At 42.8% G+C, this 10609-nt stretch overlaps 1 protein-coding gene across 2 annotated transcripts in view; it reads right to left on the minus strand.

The window, feature by feature from the left end:
• Nucleotides 1-3934, minus strand: part of grm5b (glutamate receptor, metabotropic 5b) — a 65976-nt gene extending 62042 nt beyond the window's left edge. The window contains exon 1 of one of the 2 annotated variants that reach the window (XM_076734542.1): nt 3779-3934. The gene's annotated coding sequence lies outside the window, so the exon portion shown is untranslated. Of the gene's footprint in view, nt 1-1260; nt 2963-3778 lie in introns of those variants that run through there. The other variant, XM_076734543.1, reaches the window with a different exon arrangement.
• Nucleotides 3935-10609: the final 6675 nt, after the last annotated feature.

The raw sequence follows: 10609 nt of genomic DNA on the forward strand, positions 1-10609 counted from the left end.
ATCTGAGTGGCACTTGGAGCTGCTCCTCGTGCTCAGACAAAGGACATCACTACAAGATAGGAGAAGCAAACACTCAGATTTGTGCTTCAACAGTTTTCCACTGAAAGTGACATCTCTTGTGTTAAATCTGCTACAGCCAATTAGAGTTTTCTCAGCATGCAGTTAACCATGGCTCAATAAATAAATAAATAAGTATGATACTGAATGACCTTATCAGGCAGTAAAGGGCATGCAAATGTCACACACCATCAGAATCTCTCTTAACACAATTCACTACAGTGACAAAGTGAACACCTACATCAAACAGCCAACAAGTACGTCACAGTAAACGTGCTGTTGAGTACTGTTGGCTGCTTCTCTATGGGATAAGGTTTCAAACATGCAGATATAGACTGTGCACTGTCATCAGGAAGTGCCAACACACTAAGGACTTTACCTGCTGCAGCAGCACATCAGACAAGGTGTGACAAAGCGGCGCCTGCATAACTGAACCAAACAAGCTCTGACCTCACATCACTTCATCCTGCGATGTTTGAACAGGGACTTGCTGCCTGCGCTATGAGCCCACTCAATCGTCGGTTTCAGCGACCTCATTGTACTTTTAATCTATTGTGGTTTCGTTGATGTCGGCCTCCCTACTGAGGGCTTCATGGACTGGTGTGATATTTTCATAGCTTTAATTCATCACTGACATAAACGTAAAGCGTCTGATCAGACTGCTTCTCTCCAAGGAGAAATCAAACCCAGAGACAACAACACTGACTGGCGCAGCGCTGCATCCGTCAACCGCAATGGGAGACCAGTGTCCATAATTTGCACCGAATTCAAACACACACACACACACACACACACACACACACACACACACACACACACACACGCACAGATTTTATTATAAGCGAATGATGCAAAACATGACAGAGACACCGTCTGAAATGAACATGGCTACAGCATGCGCCGACGAAAACCGGGTTTCAGATCCGTGTCTGTCTCATTGATATGACTGTATCTCCCATACGTCGGTGCAACTGGCTGTCCTCTTTAACTAGGTTACGCGACATAACCTTTTAATAACACCCAAGGATAACTAGTACAGATGTAACTGCAAGTCCCTTTATGAGGACAGTAAGTGCGACAAAATCACTCTGAGCAGAACACAGAGAATGGTAGACAGCATAAGTCTCTGTTGGAATATTGAATGAATTACGGTGATCTTTCATTAATGCTATATTTCTCTAAAATGTTTACAGTAAACCTTACCTTACATGAGTCTAAACGCGTCCCTGTCGTCACCGGCACGGTCCCGCTTGATAATCAAGCGTCAAGTTTCAATCACAGATACTGACGATCATGTGAAGTCCAATGTCAAACATACCGGAGCAGCCTCCGATTGCCGTGCAGCTTTCTCCGTTTTCCAGTCACGCACACCTGAGCCTCTCTCCAAACACCTCTCTCCCTCATCCCACCCCTTTTCCTCTGCTCTGCTCCTCCTCGCCTCAGCCCCTCTCCCCGCTTTCCCTCTGCTCATCTCTCTCCACGCACCCCCATCCCATCCCGCTTCTCCTCTCTGCTAGTCATACCCTCATAACTCCCCTCTCATCCACCCATCTCCAATTCTCATATCCCCCGGTCCTCCACTCTTCTCCCTTAAATTTCTCTCCAATTAATCTAAAACACCTACCCCTTCATTGTACCCCCACCCCTCTCTTCTCCTTGTATTTTGGCTGTTTTGTCACGCTAGAGAATGTGCCCATGGGTCATTCAATTTATTTATTTAGTTCGCCTCATCTATCTTGCTTCATCCTCCTGTCCTTCTCTCACGCCGTCCTACTTGACGTGGTAACAAGTGAGGACAAACTAAATAAAGACAAACTTTTACGAAAGAATAGACAAGCTAGCAACTGGTCTGCAGATCGCTAATTAGAAGAGAGCAGAACTCCCAACAGCGTCTATTTCTTAGCTTAGTATCATAAACCATGAAGAACGAAGTTTATCTAAACACGTATCAATGCTGTCTGTTCTTTGTTTCAACAACAAGCCAAATGTGCTAAGATAGTCAATTTAGGCTACTCTAGTTTAAGACATGCGTATTTGGCAACTAGCTAAATACTTCCGCAGATGCTAGCTTAGCTAAATGGCGACTCAACTATGTTGCCAAGCGACGCACCGCTGCCCAATTTATGCTTACCCTTCCCCAAAACCCAACTTTTCTCGCCCATAACCCCCAACAAGTCGGCTCCTGTGAAACAACGACCTGCTCTTACCTTTCCAACAACCAGCATCTCAACACCACCTCCCTCACACCGCGAGGAAGAAGGCTACGCACATTAACAGTACTGCACGCGAGAGTGACCAAACAGCCTTCGACGTAACACCTGTAGAGGGTTCGAGCGTGATTCAGCCAATCAGAGCCGAGGACACGCTCCTTTTCACGTTCTCTACCGTTTCGATTCATTCTCGTTAATTCAAATGTTATTGATTGGCGTGACGATGATTACGCCAAAGCCAAAGCATGTCGCGCAAGGTTCTGAATAAAGGAGGCTGTATGAAGTCATGGCTGCAGGGGGAACAACAGATAGAGAAACACAGCAAGAACTGTGCAGTGTGATCTTATATTGATTTGTTTGACTGTAGTGTTATTCTGTGTCTGTCTTCTCCTCTCTTTCTCTCTACACACGCACTTTCCCCTGTCTCCTGTCTTTTACCTCTACTGTACATTAAACCTTGCACGCACAAACGCCTATAATTATCAATTTAAATACTGATAGATCAGAAAAAATGGACCCAAAGCCTGTAAACTGCAAATTGTACTGTAGCCTAATAGTGTCTCTTTGTGATTTATAGCCTAATGTGTAGGATGAAGGTGGATTGTGTGCGTCTCTCTCCCCTCTCTGATCAAACAGACATCAGAGGTGACACTGTGAGCTGGTTTAACGACGCAGAGGATGAGATCGATAGCGTTTGAAGTTTCATAGCGGTCACAGGAGTAAAGAGCCATTAACCTATACAGCTTCGCCTGGCGTCCAACTTCAAGACCCACAGAGATCAAATCATTAAAGATAAAAAAAAAAAAAATCAATACAAATTTAATGGAAACATCCTGCTCCTCCTGCAAACGTCTCCAGCCATAAAACACTGACGCTGACGGCCAAACGACGGGCAGTTTTAGGTTTTGCACGAAAATAGACATATATCGTGTAATTGTATGGCATTGGAGCGGTTGATTTAAGTTGTATAATTATTTTTATTTGACTTTAACCAATAATAAAACATTATTTTGTTTTATTTTATTGTTGTTCAAAAATACCGTGGTTATATGATGGAAAGCTCTCTTAATGTTTCTTGGGCTCTCCTCAACTCTGGGGATTTTTTTTTGAGGAAATGTGTCTTACTGTCTGACAGCAAATGGGCTGAACAATATTTCCTTGCTGAAACCATACCAGCCCAAAAACGTCTCATAAATCGTGCAGTAGAAGGAATTATAGGACATTGAAAATATCATATGTGTTATTAAGTCGCCATCAACTCTCACTGAGCAGCTTATCGAAGACGCAATGTCTCACTGGAAGATTAGAGAAGTGGCTGTTTGTAATTTACTCCAATAATACATAAAGGGGGTTATCCGAGGAAGCGTCCCCTCGTTGTGACTTTGAGATGCATTCCCATGCGTGAACTTGGCTGCTTTAGGAAAAATAAATGCATGCGAAACAGTCTTCACCCGGTCATACATCTATTTTCATCCACGCACGGAGAACAAGAGGAGTTAAGAGTGGCATACCTTTGCTTGCGGGACAGGTGAATGCTCGTGGAGAAGCACAGCATCCCTCGCGCGTCCGTCAGGGCATCATGCTCGCGGTGGGTAATCTACTTTTTCACTATGGTAACAAATAAACCCCCCCTGTCCTCGCTCTCTCTCCGCCGCTCCACGCGCTCCAATGAGGAGGCTCCGATCGCGTCACAGGTCACCCACCCTGTCTCTATCTCTCTCTCCCTCTCTCGATATCACACCTAGCTCCAAGACACCATCTGGAGATAGATACTTATAGAGAGTAGCCGAGAGGAAGAATGGGGGAGTCAGGGAGAGGCGAGTATGTGGGATAGAAGGGGTTTTAGAGCTTGCCTATGACCAGGCTTGGATTAATTTGCCAGCCAAATGCATTTGGGATTAGTAGACCATTAAATGAGCATAGACATACACAAGCACAGGCACACACACACACACATACACACAACCACAGTCTGTCTTTCTCACCCTCACACGCAGCTTTAGCTGATGCAGTGATAGCCTTACTAACCCTGACCTCTATCTCTGACGCTCTCTGACTCTGTTTCACTTTTCTGAGCAGGTTTTGACACAAAAAATGGGCCAACAGGCCAACGTGCCAGTGCACATGCACACGTAAACAGGCTCTCTCTCACACACAATTTCACAGATGTGTGTTTAAGTGTGAATCTGCTGGTAGAAATAATGTGTGTTGTGGTAATAGACCTATATGCCATTTTTTTGGTTCCTATGAGCCATAAAAAAAATCATGGATTGAAGATTCCCAATGCTGAATTACCAAACAGGCTATAGGGCAAATGCAACACAGCCCTAGATCCCCAGGGGCCCCAAAACTGCAGGTTTGTGGCAGTTACATTTTGGCAATTTGGTTTAGTGGACAGGCAGCTACTGCATTTTTACCTTTTATACCTTGAAGTCTTGAAAAGGGGCTGTGTGTGGAAAATCTAGTTTTAATCCCTCTGATATCCCAGTTGATATTATGCTTGCCTGTTGTATATGCGTACATAAATTAGCATTTAATCAATTTCAGTATGGAGAACATGAGGGACTCAGTAAGAGCCCAGTGCTCACTTTTTGCCCCAGAGCCCACTAGTGGCTAAATCTGGTCGTGAAAATGCCATAAGAAAAAAAAACTAGAGGTGCAGATCAATATGATCAGGCATATTTTTGTTATTATGAAAATCAAGCTGGTTTTAGAGGTGGAGACAGGATATGTTGAAACCATGCTACCAGTAGAGTTTAGTTGCAAATAACATAATGTCGCATGAATGAAGGAAAGTGAAGACGGCCCAAATCAAGAGCTGGGTCCTCTGAGGGACACATTCCACAATGGTAAGTGCATCAGGGAAGGGCTGCATTCCACCATTAAGGTCAGGAAGACACATATTCAATCAAACAGCCAATAAAGTGGTGCAGACATCAGTGACCTGATACATATACATCGATAACTTCCACTTGTCTGTAAAATATTTCTTTAACATCATAATCAGGCTGCTAACAAGAACAGCGGACCTTAATATTTACATCTTGACTATTTCATTGATCCAGATAATACCCTGTATTCACCATATTGCACCTCAAATAGGGTGAATACAACACGGTTGATGATCATTTGAATGAACCGTTAAACAACTGACTAGCCCACAAGGGATTTTGAGATACTCATGGCTGCAGTGAATCACTACTTGTGCAGCAGATTCAGGAAAAAGTCGACATTTCTTGGATGGGTCATCTCTGTTGATGCATTGTGACACATGCAGACTTTGGAGGATCCAGCCTCTGAATTTAGATGCAGCATAATCTTTCATCTGCTCTTGTGTCCCATCTTCAAGTCTAAGTCAACACGTGATAATTGGACCAGCCTTTACAGATCTTTATCTGACAATAGATAGATGTTACTGGTAAGCTGTTTATCGGAGAATCTCCCTCAACAAATAAATGGATCCTTGGACACACATTTTTAAGAATTTCCTCACACTGACATCTACAATAGAGACTCACAACATGCCTTTGATTTTGTAAAAAGAGCTGTACAGGACAGGTGAAATCCCAGAATTATCTGGGGGTCACATTTCCATGGCACCCCTTCACTCTTGTATTAAAGCAGAAAATCAACAAGCAGCCAATGGATCAGCTCAGTTTGTCTCATTTGATTGCAGTCAAACTCTCACGCACACGCACACAGAGACACACACCCACACACAGGCAACAAACAAATGTAACTCAATAATGGCTAAGATGGACACTTGAGACTTGACGGATGCAAATTTGGATCAATAAATGAATTAACATTGAAACACGTGACAGAGGAGAGTCCCTCATATCATGGAGAATAAGACGGATGACCATCATCCCGTTAGTGCACTGCATGTGCGTAATCTGACACTGACACTGTTAAGCAGTGTGGGCTACAGTGGAGTACATCACATGGCGACAGGTCCCCTGGTTAGAAGAAAATAAGATTACAGTGACACAACAAATAAGACAAGGACACAGTGTGAAACATACCTGGGCTCTGTGTGTATAACTGGTGTGCAACTATGTGCAAGTGCGGAGCACATGCATAGAGAGATCTATAGGGTAAAAATCTCTTTTTTACCACACTCCTCCGCAAATCACAAGCACAACAGAGTCAGTGTCACAGTCGGCAAATCAATTATTCAATGGCATTTCAAAATAACAGTGGATACCCATGGTTGCCATAGACACATAGCTGATTTACAGGGTTGTCACTTGACTGTGATATTCCCACTCTAAGTAGGACAAAAAAAAGAGGAAAAAAAAAAAAACTACAACCACGTAATGCCACCAGCAAAACAAGATCGTCAGTTATGAAACGTTTGCACTCATGTAATGTGATTTCTGCTTCACTGAACAGGTGAAGACTGGGGTTCAATGTTTCACCAGTTGGCTGAAATAATATCACTACCCTCCATAAAAACTATTTTCATGTGACATTTTGAAGCAAAGGGCAAATCTGTCCACCTTTGTCAACATAATGTGCAACTGTAATCTGCAAAAATGTTAAAAGCAGTTGAAACACACTGCAATCAAGTGAAAAAGCCTTACGTCATTGGTGAATTTACATATAATTACAAAATTATTGCAAGAAAAAAATGGAACAGGAAGTAGAACAGATGTGGGTTTGGTATGCGATATAACGCGACACTGTGAAAAATGCAAATTCAATGCAAAAAAGAGAGTTCTCGGATGCTTCAGTGGGTTGTTCCAGAGTCTGCATGCAAAGTACAAACAGCCTCAGTATCGATGTTATCTGTCTGCACAGGTTGACAAGCCGTCATAGTGTCTCTGACTACCAGCACGCCCTGATAACAGGGAAGGCACACAAACTGGGGATGATGCAGCAGTATATGAATGCTGCAGAAAAGGGAGCCACTCTTAAAATATCTGTGTGTTAGGGCTGCAGCTAATGATTCTATTATACTATCGATGAATCTAGTTTTTCTCTTCTGATTTTTAATTGAATCAATCATTTGGTATTAGAATATCAGCCCATAGTGACGTCTTAAAGTGCCTTGTTTTGTCTGATCAGCAGTTGAAAAACCAAAGGCACATAATGAAGACAAATAGTAAAGACACATCGTTTGCTCCAATAGAAGACTCGAAAAACAGAAAATATTCACACACAGGAAGCTAGAACCAGTGAAATTTAGCCATTTTCTGCTTAAAATTGTCTTTAAATAATCAACAGCTTATCAAAAAACGATGCAGATTGATTTTCTGTCAATTGACTAATGGCTACTGTAATTTAGATAGATCTGGCTAGAATGCAGATGAGGAGCCACACAGGGTCACAGGTCAAAAGACCATGTCCTTTGTCCATCTCTGAACCACACACACACACACACACACACACACACACACACACACTCAACCAGCACTTCCACAGACTTCCACTAACACTACTCCCTCCATCACTCCCGTCCTGTGAGTCAGCTGGTCACCTGTTACAAGCTGGTTCATTAAGTACAAACCAGTCAGGTACAGCTGTGCTTGTTTTTGAGACTGTACTGAAAAGCAGTGTTCTAATTTTCAGAGAGATTTTCAGATTTTTTTTTTTTTTTTTTTTAAGCAGAATAATCACCTCCTTGGGCAACAAGGTGCAAATTATGTCTCTCCCCTGTAGATGAAATCAGGAAGAATTATCTTTCATCTGCGTAGGGCGGCGGGGTGGATTTGAATATGAATGAGCTTTCTGAAATGAGAAAACAAGTCAAAGAACCATAAGAAACACCTCCAGCTGGTCAGATAGTCAGCCTCCTCTCTTGTCTCATTACGGCTGATGAGAAGGGAAAGTCCAACTGCGTGCACTGGCCGTGCTGTGAGAGGGTGCACTGCTGTGTTAAGGCAATCATCGGGTCGTGCTGCCCTCTTGTGTCTGCCTGTCGACAAGAGGCGCACGAGAAGGTCAGCTCTGAAATCTTTACATGATGTCACGTGGGTGTTGAATGACTCAAAAGTTAGTGGTGAACTGCTGTAACTTGAGAGGTGAAAGAAAAATCTCCCTCTCCCTCCCACACACACACACACACACACACACACACACGCTGTCTGTCTCTCCCTCTCAGAGGAGCCCCGCGGACATGTTTATCCTGTGATGCTCATTCCTGTGCGCTCCGCTGCGTTCCTGCAGCGGGATAAGCTGCATCCCGTGCCTGGCTACGGCAGCATGTGATCGGGCTTGTGATCCCGACGTTTGCGCTCAGGACTGTCTGCCCTGAGCCCGACTGTACCAGTGTGCAGAGTGTGAGGAGGGAAAGCATATGATGAGGAGGGGGATCTCTCTCACTCTCCCTTTCTTGGAGTTTAACGCATTAAACATTCCTGTACTGTGCAGATGACCGTCACGCTGCACCATGTGGTCCAGCTGATGAGCACACAGTCAAAGACTCACTGTTGCATCTTCTTTTGTAATGAAACGTTTCCTGAAGTTCGGATTTTATGTTGCTTGTATGAGCAGTATTTATTACACAAAACCACATTATTGCCACCATGATCACCACTGGTATCCTGTACTGTCTGCTAAAGTACAATTTTTTGGATATTTGTATTTTACATTAAGATTTCTATTTTATCCACACTTTTCACATTTCAGAGAGAATGATTGTACCACAGTACTGTGGCTTCACCTCCACCATTTATGACATGAAAAATAGAGTGCTTATGAGTAGGCTAATGCATCACTGATGACAATCCAACAATACAAAATAATGTCACACTGGCTGGGTATTCTCTTCCCACTTGGACACATTAGTGGAAACTGCGGCAACACAGAGGTATAAAAGCATTAAAAAAAAAAAAACGCAGTCAACAATGAACCTCTTTCTCGCCTAGTTTGAAAACTAGAGGGTAGAATTTTATCCTTAACACTGTAAAACACCACTGATTTTAAATGTTTGTTTGATGGAGCCATCTGCATGCCTTTCTGTTTGTATCCTGATGTATCGGCATGCAAAAGACAAAGAGAAAACTGCTGCTGCCCATTGTTATTTATGTAGCATGTAATGAGATTGAAACCACATCAGCATGCATGACATGCAAGGTCATGAATCAAGTCCATAATGTGGACATGCTCTGAACACTGAACTGGTCCGTGGGAGGGAAGCGGTGCCTTTTGTAAAATGCAAGTAGTAAAATCATAACTCTGCCAGAAAATGATGGAATAAGAGATACTTTGACTGTTTATTCATAAAGTGGTCTAGATTCTGTAGCTCTAAACTGTGCACACGAGCTACAACCAGGCTTTATTGAAGTTTTAAATATTAAACTCTATCAAGTGTTTGCCATGTTGTCCATTTTGTTGACTTTATGGCTCTGTTTGGACTGATATTTCCCCTTTGCGGATATGTATTTTTTTTCGAGCTTTGCTATTCACAGACAGCGCTGGTGCCATAAAATGACTTTTAGAAATATGAAATATAAAAGAAGAAATATTGAAAAGCTGCGGTCCTGTTTTTCACACCCCTGTAAGAATTTGTTAACTGTTTTGCGTCTACGTGACATCTTTGATCATGTTTACCAGTTTCATGTCTTTTTCCTGTTGTGAACAATTATCTGGGAACAATGTCGCTCCATGTTTTGTGCTTTTTATTTCAACATGCTGTTTAGCAGAGCTGTCAGATATTGTTAATGCTCAGGACAATCAGCAACACTGCGGTGCGTTTTTTTAGACCTACCAAAAGCATTTGATTCTGCTGGTCGTGATATTTTACCAGAAAAACCTTGTTAGGACTAGATGAACAGTCCGTTACATAGTTTTCTGAATATCTCTCTGACAGAACTCAGGCAGTCATTCCAACAGTATTTGTCTAAACAATAAACAATATAATCTCTTCAAACTGTAATGTGCAGCACATTTTATTCTGATGACACTATTTTGTAGACTAAACTGGCCACTGCATATCTACACTCCACTTTTAATGCACTTCCCTTAACACACAGAAGCCTGTTAGAAATTCACACACACACACACACACACACACACACACACACACACACACATTTCTGCCTGAGGTATAGTGGATCAGAGGTCAGCTGGTCTCAAGACAAAATGAAAGAGGAATCAGGAATATTATCCTGAGCATGTGATGGTGTGTGTGAGTGCACATGCCTCTCTCTCTCTCTCTCTCTCTCTCTCTCTCTCTGTGTGTGTGTGTGTGTGTGTGTGTGTGTGTGTGTGTGTGCCTTACATAGTGCATGAGATCACACACTTTCTCAGAGAACAGCCCCTAAAACGGCTCAATGAGTAAGGAGAGAACAGGGGACTGTTGGCTGGGTGTAAGAGAGAGGTGGAAGGAGGTTTGG

Source organism: Chaetodon auriga, chromosome 7 (assembly GCF_051107435.1).
Source record: "Chaetodon auriga isolate fChaAug3 chromosome 7, fChaAug3.hap1, whole genome shotgun sequence".
NCBI classification, from domain to species: Eukaryota; Metazoa; Chordata; class Actinopteri; order Chaetodontiformes; family Chaetodontidae; genus Chaetodon; species Chaetodon auriga.